Raw genomic sequence first — 15,436 nt, 5'->3', positions numbered from 1 at the left:
ATTTCTTTTTTCTTTCTTTCACACACACATATGTATATGTGAAAGAAATATATATGTATGTATGTATACACACATATAGTTTTTTTTGTTTGTTGGGATGGTCCCCACTCACCTTGATTCAGCTACTTTCAGTACTGCTTCCTCCTGAAGGGGCCTCCTCCGTCAGCCACACTTTTCTGCCTGTGGGCTGGCGGGGCAGTGCAGTTGCTGGCACACAGGACTGGCGTGATTTTACAGCATCCTGAACCTTTCACATCCATAAAGTAGGAATTGGGTCACTTTTTATTCTGCTTTCTCTTCTCTTTTCTTCCGGAGAGGTATGAAGGAGAGCCTTTGTGGGAGGCATGTTCTCGTTCTCGTAGGGAGCAGGAAGATTCCCTGAATGAAGATGTGCCAGTGATATTTACATCCCCTTTGTTGTTATATGTGATCTTGTTTAGAGTTATCGTGATAGAATTTTCTGGGTACTATGCTTGTGCTCATATATCTTAGATGATGCAGTCCATATTTAAACAGAACTTATGAATTTTAGCATTTTAACTCCATGTTAAAATAACTTCTATAATTAAGCGAACATGAAAAAGCAAGACATCCTCAAAATGCCTTGGAATTAAACTTGCTTATCAAATGTTTTTATACTGATGTTTATGCCTGAATGTACCTTTGTGGTAAAGAACTCAATTACTTAGCATAAAATAGATATATAAAGTTGTTCAAAGCAATTAAATGTGATTTCGAATATTAAAAGCAAATGTCCTTAAAACAGATACCAACATACATATATGTATTTATATATGTATAAATGGAATTTCATGTTAGGGATGCATATTAACATTTTATCTTTTCAGAAATATAAACAATTGCATCTTCTATGCTTCCTAAGTCTCAGCCTCATCAGAATCCCCACTACTATAGCATCACTGACTCCTTTGTGACAGTCCTGTAGCATCATAGGCCATGCAGCTAGCGACGGAAGCCATTATGTTGCTTACTACTTCCCCTGTAATTATTTTTCATGTCTCTTCCAGAGAACTCCACGAGGCATTTTTCCTGTCAGTACAGGATAATGGAAAGTAATTCTATACTCAAGGGCTTTAAAAAAAAATGCACCATTACTTTAGTCTCATTTGATTTTGCCTTGCTATATTCGTCACACATATAAAAATACAGTTTCTGCTTTTCCTCATGAAAAGCGTTTCAGGGCTACAATGTAGGAAAGACAGAAAACAGCGGAGCGCAACTATATGGCGCTTTCTTTCGTTCCTTTGTCTTTATTCTGTTTTCCTTTCTCTGGCACTGGGAGGAGAGAAGCAAGCAACACTCCTCCCATATGCTTCAACTTTCACGTCTGTTTTGCCGTTATCCATCCTGTTAAGATATAATTAATGAGAGCTTTCCCGAATTTCAAACATCCTGAAAAGCAGCCAATCCCTTCCCTTTGGAGGCTATATTGACGCTAACAATAGAAGTGAGGTGGTGCGGGCTTTTGAAGGCTTTAGAAAACCCACCCTTACGATCTTTGTTCCACCTCTGGGGAAAGAGGACATCCTTGCACGTGTCTGGCATTGTTCACGACAACACTGCAACCGAAATAAAGCGGAGTTTCTGGGAGTAGCATTAGGATGCAGCACTCCCGCTGTGCGCACCAGTTCCCCGCTCTGCACAGCTGCCTTCTCAGCTGGGGGTTTGAAATCAGCACTGTGAGGAAAGACAGAAATGACCGTGATGCATGCCCCTCACTATGAGGAAAAGGTAATGTTCAATTAGCGTGTCAGCCTGCTGCTTTCTCGCTGACTTATTTCTGTCTGCTTGTTTGTTTGCTGTCGCTTTGACTTTCTTTTATGCTTCCTTTTCATTCAATGTAATAAACAGCCCGAACGGAAAGTGTTTGGGCTGTGCTTGCGGGAGAGAAGCCTGCACTACTGCGGCTTTACCAACATCAAGAACAGTGTGTGCATTGAAACCCACAGGGCAGCAGCGTGGCTCACGCTGTCCTGGCTAAGCCTCATGCGAGACAGAGAAAATACAGTTGAATAAGAGCCTGCACTAAAGGAGCTTTTATGAATCCAAGGCTGAGGTGTCAAAGATTCTTATTAGCCTTACCTGAGCCTCCACTGTAAAATGCCTCCCAGGGTGTTGACAGTGAGCTGTGTTTTACATGTGATCCGAGTATTAAAACCTATTCCTTTTCGTAAGTTGGAGTTTCAGCTCTTCAGGCATAGCAATCACATTATCTTCTTGTTTAGGGCTTAAAAACAGTATTTGGATCATATAGATAAAAATTTAAAAGAAACGTGATTTTATAGAATCCTATTCTTCAAAAGATTATATTATTCTACTTCTTAGGGGCAACAAATCCATGAGGGCCCTGAGGAGAATCCTTTTATCCTCTTTGAGAAGAATTTATTTTACCAGCACAGAGGGATCTGAGAAAAGGCTGATTCTGTGACATGAAAGTACATGTTGAATGTGCCAGTGTGTGCCCAGCTTGGCTTTCATTGTGTGAATTTCTTCTCGGATTTCCACTGGCCTTCTGCTTGGAAAACTGAATGATCTTGAACTAGAGCTGTGTCCTTAGGATGAAGTCCAGGGAGTGACTATCCATAGGAAACAAGTCAATTCTGTTATATTTCAAATATTCAAACCAAAGCATTGGTTGTTCTTATTTTGATAATAACTATATGTGAAATCATTTTACCAGTCAGGCTCTGGGCTTGGTGGTAGACACAGAAGCTATCCATATAGTCCTACTCCCAAGATTTCCGTAGTCTAATCTGTTTTATTGAGAGAAGATATTATGTGTAACATGTTGTGGAAGTTTGACAGATGTCATTGATTTTCACTCAGTGCACACAAATTTGCCTAAAGGCTGACTGCTCTACAATAGATGAAATCTTACATACCTAGGCATCCAGTGTTTGTTGAATGCATATTTTTACACAAGTCACCATTACAAACTGATATATAGCAAACAAGACAGCAGCCTGCCCCTCCATGTAGTTTACAAGGTACTGAAAGCCTGGGAGGAAGAGGGGCAAAGAGGTCCCAGAAATAGAAGCTGCTGCCCTGATCCCATGGCAACCATACGGTCCTCCTTGCTTTCATGTTGCGTACTTACCTGAAGGAAATTAAGCAATGCTAATAATGGCAAGTGGTGTCAGAGTGCCTGGAAGATTTTTTGAAGGTAAACAACACAGACTATGCAATAGCATAATCCTTCAAATTCTATTTTAAGAAGGATGTTCAGAAAGGTTTACTCTGGTCCCAGTGTGCAGGATTTTAAACTTTGTGCCTTCAGAGTGGTAAGAGATCTTAGGAGTTTTTCTTAGCATTTATCTTGACTTGCTCTTAGGAAAATTATACTGGTTTCTAACGTTTACTGAGATTTCTAAGAACTGTGTCTGCTCTGGGCAGTAGTGGCACTGTAAAAATAAAGATGTGCTTTCTGTCCATCAACTGTCCACCATGGAAGGAACTTGGTAGAATTCATACAGCTTCACGTAATGACTCTCATTTCATTATAATACTATAGTAGAACAATCTTTACCTCTTTTGTGAGCTTATTTCATGATTTCTGTTTTATCTGTTATTCATTTATCATTATCATATAGATATCATATCATATCTATCTACATCATCTAGATTCAACAATTTATTACCTACCTATTATCATCATCTATCTAATCTATCATTTATCTATCCTCTATTTATCTATCATCATTTACCATTTATCATCTTTCGGCCATCCATCTAATATCCCTTTATTTATCTTTTCAATATATATATCCATATGTCTATGGACTATCTATATGTCATCAAACTATATATACTTTATCTCTCTATATATCTATAATTTATCTATCATGTATGTGCATATTTATTTATTTTCAAATAAATACATACTATTTTCAGTTTATACCATAGTACCTGCAATCTATTATCAGCCTAGGTAAAATAATTGACAACCTAAGCTCTCATGTTCCCTAGCAAGTGGGAGTATCTGTATGTTTTAGACAGAGATGATCAGGCATGAGTATAAACTTGCCAGGTTTCGTATGGGAAATTTTGCATCGTCTGATGTTAGGATGGTAAAAGGCATTCTTGACATAATTGTAGGGTATCCTTCTCTCTTAGTTCTTCATGGAAGATAGTTGTTGGACATTGTAAGACTTCATTGATTTCTTTACACATATAGAATAATTGTACACATTTATTAGATGTGATATGCTATTTTCACAGATATATGTCCTGAAATTATCCCGTGTTCATTAAGACGCTCTAAATGACAGTGAGTGGTGTTGTTTAGTTGAGAACATTCCTAACTGAAGCTGTGCACATACACATAGAAACAATTTACTAGAGATTGTTGAGAGCAGAACATTACGTTATAAAATCAAACAATTAGCAATGAAGTTAAATGCAGTTGTGATACCGAAAAAAGTTATGGTGATCATAACTTGGTCGTAAAAAAAGAATCAAAGAAGTTTCTGGTATCTTTACAAGATCTGTGACCAAATGACACATTTGACATTTATTTTTCTCATATAAAATAAGGGATTACATTATTTCTTGGGTTCAGTTTTATGTAAATCTCCAAGTTAATTATGATAAACATTAAAAATCCTTGAAATTATCACTATTTTTGAGGAAACGCGCTGGGCATGAGAAATGAATGTATACAATCCATCCAGCTAAGATCTGAAGGTCTGAGAGACCCAATCTGAAGAAAATGTTCATATGGAAGCCAGGAATGGAGTCACCTGTAGAGGGTCACATGGGGAGTCGCTTATCTTCCAAGCCACTCTTCCTCACGAGTCAAGGAAGAAAGGGTTTAGGAAGAGAGAAATGTTTGCGTGTTGCCTTGAGAGGGAATAAGGACTGAGCATGGAATGCAGTGTTGGAAGCGCATCTTACAACAGAGGGAGCAGCATAGGGCAGAGGTGTGAGGAGCGGGATGCACTGGGATCCTGCTGTCCAAAGCTCTGGATATTCCGGGGGGAGCTTAGACAAGAGGCTGGAAAAGAAAATTGAAACACACGCTTGAAAGTGTGCTGTGTTTTCAGCAGGTATTGCTAGCTTTTCAGACACGTCTTCTATATGACAATTAACGATGATTTTTAATTCTATAATAAATAACTTTGACTTTAAGTAGCCTGATATGATTCCTCCTATTTCTTATGATAATCCAAAATTGGTTTCACTCATGTGCTTGCCGATCGCTTTATGGAATTAGAATTTCTGAGGCTGTTGGTCATTTAAAGCAAGCATTGTGAAAGCCAGCAATAAACTCCCTCTTCCTTTTAAAATTCACTGTGATATCTGATTTACTGGAAGACCAGTGCTGCATGGTTATAATCGGGCTTGCAATGAATTTCACTTTCAAAGTAACTGGTGACACGAAGCTGTTGTATCGTCATTTTGTGAAATCGCAGACACTATATTATGTGGTTTGACAATGACAAACGCAGACAGCTTTCTCGTGTCCTAAGACATGCAGAGCCACACTGACACGTTAACTCTTCCAGTGTAAAGGAAAGGAATGATAGCTGGTATTCAAATGAATGTGGAGGATGCCAGCATTACAGAGCTAAAGGTTTTTGGCATCATCTAGGTTAGCCACCTGTTCTAGCTTCCATTTGCTGAATAAATTAGAAGCTCTTGGGAGAGTGTGTGCACCTGACTGGCCTTGTCTTGTTACCAAGGCAACCATTTTTCTCTCTGTTCTATGACTCTGAAAGGGTTCATAACCCATTAGTGCTCCTCTGGGCAAGAATATGAGAACATTTCTTTCTTTCTTTTTTTTAATTTTCCCTTTCCTTCTTTCCTCCATTTTCTGGTCAAGAGAATGTGAGCAGTAATTGCTCTTACCATATATGTATATTCAAGACTGCATTTCCCAGTTTCAAGGGGAAACTGGAGTGTAAATCTTAAAGGTACATGACAGCTAAATGGAGAAATGCATATAATAACGAAAAATGTCTTTCAACCTCAGATTCTTTCCAAATTGAAAATATTGGCAAAGCAGAGTTTATTGAAGCATATGTAAAAACACAGGCTTGTTGAGTCTAGTGCAAGGGGCAGCCTATGAAAGTCTCCTTCATAAAAAGTCCACATGTATTCATCTCTACCAGGCTTCTCTCGCTCTGTAGGGACAGTAAAACAAGAAAGGACAAGTGGATCTTATTTAAAATCAGATTTATCAAATCATAAATCTACTTTTTGAACGTCCAAGGACTAAGGAGCTGAAGCAGGTGACTTCCCACTATAGTAGCACCTGCAGGATCCATGCGTGACATGACTTCTAAGGGGCTCACAAAACCCAGAATTTGAGTTTTTTCTCTTTTTATATTGCAGAGATGTTATTGTTCCATCCCTCCTTTGTATACGCCCTACCTTTACTAAATATTTATGGATTTAATCATCTTTAGAAGGACTTTCGAGTAAGTAAAATTTTATTACCCTACTTCAGGCATTTTGCTTTTTCTGAGACAGAATTCTCTGGATAGCTCTGACTGTCCTGGAACTCACTTTGTAGATCAGGATGGTGGTGATCGCAGAGATCCACCTGCCTCTGCCTCCCGAGTGCTGGGATTACAGGAGTGTGCCACCACCTCCTGGCTCTATTCAGACATTTTGTATGGTCCTTAGCACATATATGGGACAAACCTTTTTATCTTGCTTCTTAATTGAATGACCTAAGGCCAAAGAAAGTAGGATTTGTATTTACATCAAGATCTAGCTTATTCTAAAAAGCAATGTCTTAACTATGCTATACATCTTATGAAATTCTGAAATAAAATGAAAATTATTGGGAAGAAAATAATCCTTGACAGAATCCCAAAACTGAACTTTAGCTCTCAGAGGCTTTCTGATTAATTAGTGTTTTATTAACAAGAGAATGCAAATTCAGGTTTTCCAAAGTCATGATACAGTGAAAGTTTTGAGTTTATTCATAATGGAGATACTTCACCACACATAGCAATATTTCTAGTGCTTGTTTTTATTGCCTTCCTAGAGTAAAGGGTTAACATTGAACTTCCGACTCCTGCAGCCACAACACCGTTGTTTGCAATCCTGAGGAACATATAATCTGATATAATCTACAATGTTATAGGGTTGCCATGTCCCTGTGAGAAACAAGACAGGTGATTTAGCTCCTGTCACATGTTCCTTCAATTAGATTTCCTCTGATTTTCTGTGGATTTTAGTCCTGGATTTTGAATTTTCAAAGACACTATTTCTATTTTTAAGTAAATGGTTCAGTCTTATCTGGTGACATCCTGCTTAGACAGTTTTAAAAACACACAGTTCTTCTTGTTCAATAAAACAGCACACAGATTTTTAGTGTAAAAGAAATGGGATTCTGACTGTAGCTAAAGCTTGACAAGTCCCAGGAGAGCGGTTCCAATGCAGGGGCAGCACAAGTTACTCCCCTAGGGCAGAGGGACAGGCAAGGCAGATTTGCTTTTTCTTCACAATCATTTCAATGTTTGCAAGTCATTCAGAAGAATATGGCAATTATTTTTAATCTGAAAAAAATGTTACAAGCAAGTATTCTATTTGTGTTCCTAGAAACAACTTTAATGTATTTTTTCTATCACTTTCTTTTACTTATCTAGATTATGGTTTCATTTATTTGGGTATGTATGTATGTATGTATGTATATATATGTATGCATGTAAATATGTATGTATGTATGTATGTATGTATGTATGTACTTGCAACAGAGTTTCATATAGTCTGTTCTGGTCCTCAAATTGTTTTGTGGTGGAGGGTGATGTCACACCTTGTTTTATGGAGCCTGAGGATTAGATCCAGAGCTTTATGCAGGGTAGCCAAGCAATCTACTGGCTAACCTACATCTCCAGCCCACAGATGAGATTTAAATACTACTTTTGTACTCCAAAGGATGTTCTATTTCACTCTTTCATTTAATGTACTTCTAGCAAGCATTGCTGTTTATGCTTGCTCTAGGTACTCTGCTATGTGCTGGGTTCTTAGAGATGAATATGCAGCTCCTCTTGCCTGAAATTCCAGGCCTAAAGAGCTGCAAGAGAGACTGTCCTTAGAGTTTGAGCCGTCAGAGTCTGATGAACTCAGAAACTGAAGAAAATACAGGTGTGCTTGATGCACGATTAATTAAAAACTCAGGGTCTGATATTGGGGTTCAACCTGAAGACCCGAAAAACAAAAGAGCCAACCACTGGTTCTTACCTCGATCTCAGTCCAAAGTGACAATCCTGTCTCCAGGAATCTCAGAATGAGACTGAGAGTGAGAGCTGTCCCCTCCCGTTTTACAATCCTCTCCGGGACTGGGATTAAAGGTGCGCACCACTGCGATTAAAGGCATGCATTGCCCTTTCTATGGCAAATTAGTATGGCTGCTGGGATTAAAGGTGTGTGTTACCACTGCCTGGTCTGTAAGGCTGAGCAGTTGGACTGTTTTACTCTCTCATCTTCAGGCACATTTTATTTATTAAAATACAAATGAAATGCTACTACATATCTTCCCACAGAAATTCTGCACACCTACTCAAGCTCAACAGAGTTTATCCTGGACACCTTGTATTGCTGCCCATTGTCCCCTTAAGCCCATGGCTCCTGTCTGCTCTTCCTCTGTCACTCTGTCTCTGAATGTGTGAACAACGTGCCTTTCTAATGATCATCTCATTTCATCTCACTCCTGTCTTTCCTTTTTCTTCCTGTTACATTGATTAGCTAATTTGAACCTGAACTTTTCCCATGTGGTTTTAATTCATTCAAATTCTTTCTCTATCCAACTACTGGTCTCACAAGGGTCATTCTTCAATCATTTCTTCTTTTTTTTTTAAGTTCTAAGGGCCAAACACAGGCCTCACGTATGCTCCCAGAGTTATACTCCAGTCTTAATACAGCCTTTTATTATCTGCTGTCAACTAAGCTTATGAAGGGTTGACCTAGTCATGACCCCAATGTTTGGACCTTGTTTTACCAGAGAAATTCTCAGGCAGAGGATGCTTACATTGTATGTTCTTTGGAAAAACACCTGGTCTATTCAAATGTAATTGCTTACAGGTACCAGTTTATCTGGACAATCAAGTTACATGACGTCTATCACAGGCTGTATCACGAAAGTGACACCAGATAGCTTATGGCTGACGAAACTAATGTCACCTAAAAATGACTTGGATAGTAGCTCAGACTTGGAAACAGGAAGTGGGGACACAGTGGCAGCAAGCCACTTCAATATGGAAACCAACTCCTTTCAGGGAACTGAGAAACGAGCCAGTGTGAGTTCAGATTGCAAGAGGGCGCTGCACACTCACAATTTCCCAGTGGTTAAGTAAGCCTATCTGTTTGGCCATTCTTTAAGATTAATCTCTAAATTGTTATATCCCGACAGCAGTTCCCTTACCTCCCCTCCCCACCAGATCCACCCCTCTCTGCCTTCCCTTAGACAAGAGCAGGCCTCCCAGAGATAGTCACCAAACACGGCATAACAAACTACAATTATACCACCACATCAAGTCTAGATGAGGCAAGCCAGTAGGAGGAACAGGGTCATACAAGTATGCAAAAGAGTCAGAGATGTATCAGCCCTGCTGTGTCTGGAAGACACTGTCTCCTTGGAGTCATGCACTGTCGCTGACATATAAAATTGTTATGGGAACAACCAACCACTTTTTTGGGATGTACTCCACACCTGACACTACTAAACTGGTCTCACAAGGGTCATTCTTCAATCATTTCTTCTTTTTTTTTTTTAAGTTCTAAGGGCCAAACACAGGCCTCACGTATGCTCCCAGAGTTATACTCCAGTCTTAATACAGCCTTTTATTATCTGCTGTCAACTAAGCTTATGAAGGGCTGACCTAGTCATGACCCCAATGTTTGGACCTTGTTTTACCAGAGAAATTCATGGCCAAGAACCTGAGACTAGGTCCTGGGCTGAGGGCAAAGCCTATTACCATTATTCTGCTAAAGGGACATAGCAACACAATGACCCAGACGCCATATTGCTGTACCCAAAGATCAGTGTCTCCCACTCAGTCCTCAACAGAGAAGTTCCTTCATACAATAGATGGAAATTAGCTCAGAGATGCACATCTGGCAATGGGCAGAGAGTGCGAGGCAAGCTGGAGAACTGAGTCCTAAACGGGCTGTCATTACCAAAGTCCTCCCCTCAAGGATCAGGGGACTCTGGAAAAGGAAGCAGAAAGGTTGTAATTTTCCAGCACTTACTAACATGATTTTATGAAAACATTTTAAGTTCTGTGTAAAGCTGTAATCTACATCCCTCCGTGTACATAGTAACTTGTGATTACTAGCATGTGCTGTCATGGTTATTGAGAATCCGTTGGCTCTTCTGCAAGTTATATAGCACATCATTTCCTGATTGGCCTTGAGACATTTCTAGTTTTTAACATGATACAAAGGTGTATAAGTACATTTCTACAAATGTTTTTTTTTTTTTGGTTGCATTTTCAGTAATGGGCTCTGATTAAAGGCAGGAACATGAACATTTTGATGTATGTTGCCAAACTTCTGGTAGACTCTTTCTTTACAAGTATTTCATCAGCAGTAGTTTTCATAAAGTTTATGATTCTTCTAAAGATGTATTTTATCATTTTTAATCATGGGCATGTGTGTATTTGTGTCGGAGCAAAAGCAGAAGCCCTCAGAGGCCGGAGGTATCAAACATGAGTTCCAGGACCTGGATTGCAATTGTCTGCAAGAACAGCACATGTACTTTTCTGCTGAGACATCTCTCCATTCTGTGTTTCATAAAGTTTATAGAAGGTTTGCTGATTGGATAAGCGATCAGGTTCACTGCCGTCTGAGTCTTCAGGTTATGTCTGGGTGTTGAGCACTGGTGCTGAAGTTGCTAAGGAATTTGAGATTTCGCTGGTGCTGATGTCCCCGATCTGTCATCTCTCCAAATGGAACTCCTTTAGAATTGAAACAAAGGTAGGTGTTTCTCTGCAGAGGACTGATACTAGTCCCCTAGTTACCACTGAGGGATGGAGTTCTTTGGGTTACATAGATACTTTCACGATGTTGACTACCAACTCTTAGCAAATAAGAAGTTTTCTCCCAAAACTGCTTTTTTCTTCTACCCTTGTCCTGAGACTGATTCTTTGAATTCTATTTTTTTTCAAATATAAAACATCACTTACCTTTGTACTGCCTTTATATCTTCAATAGTCAAATTATTTATATTTTTCTAGAACTGAATAGACAACATTTTTAAGCCAGAAGAAAAACACAGAAGACCCAAAGTGGTTCTCACTTTTTCTAATGCTATGACACTTTAATACAGTTCCTCATGTTGTGGTGGCCCTCAGCCATAAAAATAATTCATTGCTATTTAATACCTGTAATTTTGCTATTATTAAAAATCATAATGCAAATATCTGATATGCAGAATATTTAATATGTGAACCCCAAAGGGGTCACAACACTCAGATTGAGAACTGCTACCCTAAGTGGTAGTGACAGCAATTCAAACCAGCTTGAGGGAAAACTTCCTAGACATGTGTGTGACAGATTCAGTTCTTAGCTCCTAGTCTCCAAAGGCTGTGCCATATGTAGAGGTTTATTTTGGGGGAGTCCATTTGATGACCTGTCACACTTCCTATATGGCATGAACAATATCCCTTTTTCATCTTCTGTGGATCAATCAGGGCCATGTTATATCTCAGTGGACGATTGAGGATATTCGAAGAGTGTTGATTTCACAGTTCCACCTCTTGTTTTCTGTGGCTGCAGACATCTGGAATCCCTCAATCTACTCCTGTATAAGAGATTTAATCATACAATGCTTTCACACTAATTCTTTCTCATTTTTTCACTAATGTGAGTTATTTCAGGTCACCGAGGCTTTGTAAATGATCTCAGTATTCCCCACACTCTCATTTTGTTGGAAGATTTATTTCGGATCCAAAAGCTACTGAATGAATTAACTTTTAAGTATGACTCATGCTTCGAAGGAGGAAAGCAGATATATCAAAGGGATAATAAAAAATCCTAAGCTTTTGCTTATTTTATTGCCACCACATTAATTCAGGCTACTTTTATTCTTAAAAACACCTTGAAACTTTCCCAAACAACCTGCTAAATCCCAGTGGCCAACCTGGCCTGAGATTCTTCATTGCATAAGTCTGTCTCGCCTTTAATGAATTTAGCACTGTTTGAGATGCTTCTGCCTCTAGTGAACCAAGATGTCCTCATGGCTTTTATCTTGGAAAAGATTTGGTTATTTGGCCTCATTGTCACAATACTCTGATGCAGATTGTTTGCTTTTGGAAGTTTTAGATTCTTTATGCATTAGGAGTCAACCTTATACAAAGCACCACTTCATAGCATATCCCCACCTACCCTTGGACAATTACAATAAGTTGGGTCTACACACTGAACTCATAAGCAACCTAGAACCATTTCCAAAAGAGAAGGGATACAATGACCTCTGCATGGCTTCGCCATTGATTTTGAACTTGAATTATGAATCTCTTTAATTTTATTTTAAAAATAAAACAATCTTTTTTTTTTACTTTCCATACCAATCCCAGTTCCCTCTCTCTCCCTTCCTCCCATTCCCTCCACCTTGCCTACCACCCCACTCCCCATCCACCCCTCAGAGTGTGTAAGGCACATTGCTTTGGGGAAGGTCCAAGGTCCTTGCTACTATATCTAGACTGAGCAAGGTATCCATCCAAAAAGAATTCCCCAAAAGCCAGTACAGGCAGTAGGAATAAATCCTGGTATACTGCCAGTAGCCCTGCCACTGTGCAAGCCATACAACTGTTACCCACATTCAGAGGGTCTAGTTTGGTCCTATGCTGTTGGGTTATTTCTGTCTGGCTGGAGTTGGTGAGCTCCAATTAGATCAGGTAAACTGTTTCAGTGGGTGTCCCCATCATGGTCATAACTTCTTTTCTCATAGTCTTCCTCCTCCTACTCTTCAGTTGGACTTTGGGAGCTCAACCCAATGTTCTGCTACGGGTCTCTGCCTCTGTTTCCATCAGAAACTGGATGAAGGTTCTATGGCGGCATTTAAAATACTCAGAATTCTGACTACAGAGCAGGGCATGAAAGACCTCAGTAGCTCCCTGAGACACAGACAGTGACAATACAGAGCAGAACAAGAACAGTTCCTAAAGACACAGCCACGGCAAGGATTGGACCAAGAGGCAAAGACACTGCCAGAACAATTTGGAGGAAGATATGGGTAGGTGCCAGAGCAAGAATTTGTTCCACAACCTAAAAAGCAACATGGTAACACCAGAACCCAGAGGTCATACAACAGGAAGACTTGATCATCCTAATCCAGAGGAAGCAGAGAAAATGATTTCAACTGTAACTTTATGAGGATGATGGAGACCTTTAAGGAGGAAATGAAAATGTCCATTAAAGAAATCTAGGAAAAGACAAGCAAAATAAATAATTTTCTCAAAGAAACCCAAGAAAATCAAGAAAAGTCAATCAAACAGGAAGCAAACAATTCAAACAGCTCAAGACTTAAGAGAGGCAATAAAGAGAGCATGAACCAAAGGAATTCTGGATATGGAAAATCTGGGTAAATGAATGGGAACTACAGAAGTAAGTAAGCATAACTAACAGAATAGAAGAGATGGACGGGAGAATCTCAGGGGTTGAAGTTACTATAAAGGAAATAGATTCCTCAGTCAAAGAAAATATTAAATCCAACAAATTATTTTGTTTTATAACGTAAACATCTGGGAAATCTGGGATACCATGAAAAGACCAAAGCTAAGAGTAACAGAGATAGAAGAAGGAGAAGAACTCCAGCTCAAAGGCACAGAAAATATATTCAGGAGAAACATAGATGAAAACTTTCCCAACCTAAAGAAGGATATCTCTATGAAAGTACAAGAAGCTTACAGAACACCAAATAGACTGGACCCAAAAAATCTTTTTATTTCCCATTTTTATTATCTCTTTGAGAATCTTGTACAATGTATTTGCTCATATTTACCCTCTCCCAACTCCTTCAAGATCCATCCTTCATCCCAACCAACTCAACTTTGTGTCCTTTTAAAAAACAAGCACAAATAACAGGAATATCAAGTACAGTGGATTCTGCCCATGGACTGGGATGTGCAGCCTTCATTGGGTACAAACAGGGTAGTAACATGGGCCACACCCTTAAAGAAAATATATTCTCCCTCCCAGCAGCTATAAATTCACACCTACCTCCCATCTCCATGCTGAAATTGTCTCTGGCTTGAGCATGCATGGGTCTTGTGCATGCTGTCACAGCTGCTGCAAGTTGACTTCATATGTACAAGTGCCTTGCAAAGTCAAAAGGATACTTTTCCCTTGTAGTGAACCATTGCGTTTGGTTCTTAAAATATTATTGTCCCTTCTTTTGTGCTGAGCCCTGAGCCCTGGGAAGAGGTTGGTTATTAGTGCTTTAAGAGATTTATTTATATTGAAATTCAGGACTGTGAGTAATCAAAAAAGGAGGAATAAAGGAAATTGGATTTATCATTCTCTTTACACACGGAGAGAAGTACAGCATCATTTGAAATATTTATACTTGTAATAATTTTCTGTCTTGAGGTCAGTAACAGTTGTAAATTGATGGGGATTCAGGAATTATTGATAAAATCTGAAGATAATAATTCAGGAAACCCAGTCAACAATAAGTCTATTACTTAGGAAAGATCTAAAATAGATGAGAAAAACATTTGCTTTTGACTAAAATGTCACTTTTTCCCATGCATTCAGATCTCTGGTCTATGTTAGGGGTTCTCAGACTTCACCACTTATTCATTGCAAAGCCCCGAGATTCTTTTATAGAGATGATGGTGACAATGGCAGTGATGATGGTCAGTCCCATTCCAAACATACAGATTCAAATTTGAGACTTCTGTTCAGAGCTTTCTTTTTTTAAGCAATTCCAGTGGAGTTGGCTGAAAAGCACAGGCCTGCGTAGCACTGCGTCACCCAGTCCAATACTGTCTCTTACTGCTTCCCTAAGGATTTTACCACTCTTAGTTTCGTGGAATACTTGTGATATTGCTTTTGGATTTCTGGTATATGTTAAAATTAATAAAAATGCTTTTAAAACATAAATATCTTATTGGCTTATCTTATTAGTTTCACAAAATGTCTGACAGAAGAAACATAAGAGGGAAGGTTTATTTTGACTCATGGTTTAACCACCATGGCCAGAAATACATGGTGGCCAGAACTGAGTCTGTGCCGGCTGAAACTGATGGGTCAGGTTATTATATCTCAATAGATCAGAAAGCAAAAGGCATGAAGAGAGAGGAGGAAGAGACCCCAAGAGAAGTGGAAAACAGAGAGGGTAATATATTGCATGTGACAAGGAGGGTGAAGGTAGGACAAGCTCGGGAGAAGAAAGGAAAAGAATCATCAGAGGCAGAGCCCAGGTACACAGGGGAAGGTAGTAGAGGAGGCAAATGAGAGA

The 15,436-nt window shown here is 39.2% G+C and overlaps 1 long non-coding RNA gene across 2 annotated transcripts in view; it reads left to right on the top strand.

The window, feature by feature from the left end:
• Positions 1 to 1,460: 1,460 nt before the first annotated feature.
• The window catches only part of LOC121433715, a 50,544-nt gene continuing 36,568 nt past the window's right edge, over positions 1,461 to 15,436 (top strand). For both annotated transcript variants that reach the window (XR_005972351.1, XR_005972350.1), the window contains exon 1: positions 1,461 to 1,752. This is a non-coding gene — a long non-coding RNA (uncharacterized LOC121433715). The remainder of the gene's footprint in view (positions 1,753 to 15,436) is intronic.

This window comes from Microtus oregoni, unplaced genomic scaffold (genome assembly GCF_018167655.1).
Source record: "Microtus oregoni isolate MIOR12 unplaced genomic scaffold, Mior012 000040F_ref0000088, whole genome shotgun sequence".
Taxonomy (NCBI): Eukaryota; Metazoa; Chordata; class Mammalia; order Rodentia; family Cricetidae; genus Microtus; species Microtus oregoni.
The sequence above is the reverse complement of the archived record's forward strand: the minus strand, read 5'-3'. Positions and strand labels throughout refer to the sequence as shown.